Source organism: Octodon degus, unplaced genomic scaffold (genome assembly GCF_000260255.1).
Source record: "Octodon degus isolate 3935 unplaced genomic scaffold, OctDeg1.0 scaffold00189, whole genome shotgun sequence".
Classification (NCBI taxonomy): domain Eukaryota; kingdom Metazoa; phylum Chordata; class Mammalia; order Rodentia; family Octodontidae; genus Octodon; species Octodon degus.
The window spans coordinates 2908231-2913680 of NW_004524765.1; the positions used below are offsets into that span (position 1 = coordinate 2908231).

The 5450-nt window shown below is 42.4% G+C and overlaps 1 pseudogene; it reads right to left on the reverse strand.

Moving 5' to 3' along the window:
* Positions 1 to 2886: 2886 nt before the first annotated feature.
* Positions 2887 to 3809, reverse strand: LOC101565062 (annotated as a pseudogene).
* Between the last annotated feature and the right edge of the window lie 1641 nt (positions 3810 to 5450).

A 5450-nucleotide genomic window follows, 5' to 3' on the forward strand; every position in this document is an offset into this window, starting at 1 on the left:
TTTTTTTTTTTTGGTGGTACTGGGGATTGAACTCAGGACCTTGTGCTTGCCAGGCGGGCATCGTACTGCAGAGCTATCTCCTCAGCTATTAGGTGATGTTTATTGATCTGCAGTGTTTTGTAAGCCAACTTTTAAGTGCTTTATGAGAACTGACTCACAAGAATTCAGCACCCCTATGGCATCATCACAACTTCATCATCATCCCATTTTACGGATGAAATAGTTGGGGGTCATGTCATTCAAGGAACTTGCCTGTATCAGTTAGTGCTCGCTAGAGGAACAGATTCATACAAGATACACAAAGTCAAAACGATGTACAGGATGGGCTCACTTTGGCTGTGTGCAGAATTAGGCATGAGAGTGTAGAAGGGGTATCTGTGTGCTGAAGAACAGAAGACCAAGACCTGGGCGCAGGGCAGCATCATGTGGGGTCTCCTATCAGGAGGCTGAGGATCCACAGTGGGACGTGTGCTGGAAGTCAGGAGAGGTCGAAGGGGAGATGCAGACTGCAGCAATTCTGACAAAGCAGCAGTGAGCCTTCCTTCATTTTTCTTACATTCCATTCAAAGTAAGCATATTCGTTGGTACAATTTACATCCAACCCAAAGTGGAGTCTTTTTTTTTTTTTTTTTTTTTTCCAGTACTGGGGATTGAACTCAGGACCCTATGCTTGCCAGGCAGGTGCTTATTCTACTGAGCTATCCCCCAGCCCCAGTAAGGGGAAGTCTTCTGTCTTTAGTAAATCCTTTCAGCTACACACAGCATTGTACTGATCTATTTAAGTAGGGTATTTGTTACTCAAGTTGACAGGATCGGTTAACTTTTACAGAGTTATAAGAAGACTATAGAGATATAAAAGATGAGTGAAATATGCCAAGGTTCCTCTAACTAGTTCCCTAATGCTTACCAAATTCTATCTATCTATCTACCTATTATCTATCTATCTACCTATTATCTATTATCTATCTATCTATCTATCTATCTACCTATCTATTATCTATCTATCTATCCCAACTTAGGTTTAAAATCAGCTAAAGACCCAGGGATGGTGGTGCATGCCTGCAATCTCAACACTTGGGAGGCTGAAACAGGAGAATTACTGAGAGCTCAGGGTCAGCCTGAGCTAGAGTAAGTTTAAGGATGGCCCAAACAAACAGCCTGTCTCCAAAAATCCAAAATAAAACCACCTCACCCAAATGAACAAACCAAAAAACCAACCAGCAAACAACAACAAAACCCATCACTTAAACAAAACTGGTATGTACATAGGTTTCCATAAGTGTAGCAAAAGTCAGAAAGATAACTAGCAAGCTGTTCATGTCAGATTTAAAGACTAGGAAGGAGAGGGACAAACATGTGCTTAGAGCCTCTGATGTACTCTTATAGACCTTTACTTAGATTATCTCATTTGACCCTCATGGCATTCTTGCAAGATGGAAGTTACATTATAGAGTAAGTTTAAGAAGTTTCTTATTAGCTGTCTTTCTTAAGATGCAGGGCAGAAGATATGGTGAGGCTCTCTAAGTGGAAAGAACAGCCTAAGAATATGCACACAGATACACAGCCACAGAGAGCAGGATGCTGTGACTGACCTGACAAGAGCTCAGGGCTCATGATGCGAAATAGTGCAAAACAGACAAGGCAGGGGTAGAAGGGCCACAGGGTGGAAGGGCTGGATGCCAGCGCAATTGAGATGAGCCAACACTGACGCACAGACAGCAAGCTTGGTGGGAGCGGGACGGAAAATGGAAATGGAAGCTCCATCATTTTTATACACTTCTGAATTGCTTCACAACCACCTATTACTTTTTTGCAATAAAAATGGTCAGTTACAGTTAGGGGCAAGAAGTTCTAGAGTGCTACTGCACACACTCTCTTGACTATAGATAACAACAATGAATTGTACATCTCAAAGCTATAAAAGTTTGGTGAAAGTTTTCAGCAGAAAGAAAAGGTAGGAGCTGAATGCAGTGGCACATGCTTGTATGGAGGTGCTTAGGAGGCTGAGTATGAGAATGGAAAGTCCGAGGCAAACCTGGGCAATTTAATGAGACTAACTCTCAAAGTAAAAGAAAAAGTCAGTGATAAGATGCTTTCATAACATGTGGTGGGCCCTGAATTTGATCCCAACCACAAGTTAAAAGGAGAAAATGATATCTGTTTGAGAAGATAAATATGTTTACCATGATTTAAACTTTACGAAACATAAACATGTACAAAAGCATCGCAGATTCCCTTGTTAGTCCACAAATTTTATTTCTATGCATCAGTTAAAAATAAACTTAATGTGAGTAAAAAACATTCAAGCAAACAGTGTTTTGGGGGCAGCTGTGGAGACTGAACCCTGGGCCTGGTGCATTCTAGGGAAGTGCTTCACCACTGAGCTACATCTTAACCTGTTAGGAACTATTTTCTAATCCTTGTATGCTCCATGCTGCACTATCATTGATTCCTATCACACAGAGACTCCCAGGGACATTATCATTACACAGAGTTAGGCTTATTGTCTTGTTTTTGTTATTGTTTGGTTTTTTGGCGGGTATTGAATTCAGGCCCTTGTGCTTGCCAGGGAAGCACTTATTCTACTGAGCCATCTCCCTGGCCCCTAGGCTTATTGTCTTGTAAAGAAGGAGAAGAGTGATGAGGGGTCCTGGGGCAGCTCAGTGGGAGGGAACCTCCCATAGGGGTTGCCCTTTTATATTTCCAGTGAGGACAAGCTTCACTGGGTGTTAAAAGACCATAGTTTTAAGATTTAAGTAGCAAGCACCCAAAATTTATTTAAACTGGGAACACTTCCACATGAAATAGATGGCCTCTCACTTCTTAAATGAAAGTCTAAAGACCCCAGAAAGAACAGCTATATCTCCATCTTGTGACACATTTGATTCATAAATTTTTACCAGCTCTCATTCCACACAGGATGCTTCTCAGGGCAAGTTTCATGTCCTTATTACGAAGACTATAGATCAGGGGATTAAAGAGAGGCGTCATTACCGAGTACACCAGCGTGAGGACCTTCTGCATCAACGTGGGGATGCCGTAGGTAGGGCTCACATACATCACCATGACCGTCCCGTAGAAAAGAGACACCACAGCTAAATGAGAGCCACAGGTGGAGAAGGCCTTCCACCGCCCAGATCTGGAAGGCACCTGGAAAACAGCCCTAAGCAGAAGAATATAGGACCGGAGAATGTACACAATAGTGAAGAAGAGAACAAAGGAACTCTGAGCATAAAAAATAGTTTCAGTAACGGGAACTGGGGCACAAGACAGAGCCATCAGTGGGTCCATGTCACACAAGAAGTGATCGATGATGTTAGAACCACAGAAAGGTAGCTGGGAGATGAAATAAATGGGTATCGGATACCCCAGGAAGCCAGCGAGCCAGCACGAGGACACCAGCACGCAACAGAACCTGCGCGTCATGAGGGTGGGGTAGTGCAGGGGGCGGCAGATCGCCAAGTACAATCATAGGCCATTACTGCCAGGAAGAGACATTCAGTCGTGCCCAGCAAAAAGAAAACATAGAACTGAAGGAAGCACCCAGAGAAGGAAAGCGTGTTGACCAGCATGTTAGGAACAGTGGAGGAGACATACTAGATATCAAGGAAGGCAAAGTTTTCCAGCAGAAAGTACATGGGAGTGTGCAGTCCTAGTTCACATCTCACCATACAGACAATGGCAGCATTTCCCAGCAATGTCAAAACATAGGACCCTGACCCAGCCAGACACAGTCCTGATGAGTGTGTGGGACCATCTGCCTGCTTGCTGTGCCCAAGACCTCTCCCTAGCCGGACCCCAGGCCTCATGTGAGAATGGGAACTTCCACCTGCTTGCTATGCCCAAGACTCTTCCCCAACCAAATCCCAGGCCCTGCACCAGGCCTCCTGTGGAACCTTCATCAGATCTCCCTGCAGAGGGGCTAGAGGCCAGACCTACCCAGCAAATTCAGGAGCTGAACCTTTTGCCAGAGTGACACAGTAGGTTCACCTATATGAGCTGCATCAGGAAGAAGCTGAGCACAGCAGCCAGACCAAAGCCAGGCACATCTGGACAAGTTTAAAGTTAGTAGATCCAGAACCAGTACTGAGACACTTTGCTGGACCCAGATCTATGAGAGTGTCCTCTCTTTCTAATCCTTGATCTACAAAGGGGGTGACAGGTTACTGGGTGAATGAATCCACCTGGAAGACCCCAGGTACATCAAGGGGAGGTGATTAGACGGAACTTAAAGTAACTAACTTAAATACAAATTCCCAATTTAACATCTGCATAGCTGCAGACATGTTTGTTCTTACTGTCTAAAATACAAACCCATTAGTTACAAAAGTATGTCATCTGCTAAATATCACTACCTATTATTAGTGTTCCTAATTGTAGTCCTGTAAATACAGAACTAAAACTGGCTTAACCATATAATCTCTTGGGTAAGAATTTCGGTAGGTTGCTAAGGTTGAACTGCACCAAAGCTCTACACTAAAGTTCAGAGAACAGTGCTATACATAATTACAAAGAGAAGGAGCAAAATGCAATCTCAGGCTCCAAGCTCACCCATTTAAGTGCAGGAGATACTAGCACAGAAGAAATATGGAATCACACAGCTGAAATCTCTGAATTAATAGCATCTAAAGTAAAGAAACAACTGCAGAAAGGTATAGAGAAAATCAGATTAGAAATAATCTCTGAAGTAAAAAAAGAAAGGATAACTATCATGAAAGAATTAATAACTGCTTCTAAAGAAGACACTGATAAAAAATTAATGGAGAATAGAAAAACAATGGAATCCTTGAATGAGCAATATAGAAAAGAAACAAATCACAGGAAGCAGAGTCAAAGAGATATAGAGGAACTTAAAATCTCAATCACAAGCTCGCAAAACCATTTGAATGAAAGTGAAGATAGAGTTTCAGATCTTGAACATGCCAGCATAGCTAGTGAAAAGGTAAGAAAAGATCTCCTAAAATCAACTACGAGGCAGGACAAAATAATTCAACATCTGCAAGATGATGCAGATGAACAACGTGAGACTAATAGGCATCAATGAGAAAGAAGGAGTCAATACACATGATATAAAAAGAATATGGACAGAAGTAATAGCACAAAACTTCTCAAATATGGGAAAATAACCAGATATTCAGGTAACTGAAGCACATAGAACTCCAGATAACATCAACCCAATTAAAACCACACCCAGACATATAATAATCAAGATCCCAAAAATCCAGCATAAGAATATACTAAAAGCCTCAGGAGAATAGAAACAGATCACATTTAAAGGAAAACCCACCAAAATAATGGCAGACTTCTCTTCACAAACCATGAAATCAAGAAGGAGAGTACATCAATTCCTCTATGAAAACAAATTCTAAGGGCCGGGGAGATGGCTCAGTGGAATAAGCTCTTCCCCGGCAAGCGCAAGGGCCTGAGTTCAATCCCCGGTTCCGCAAAAA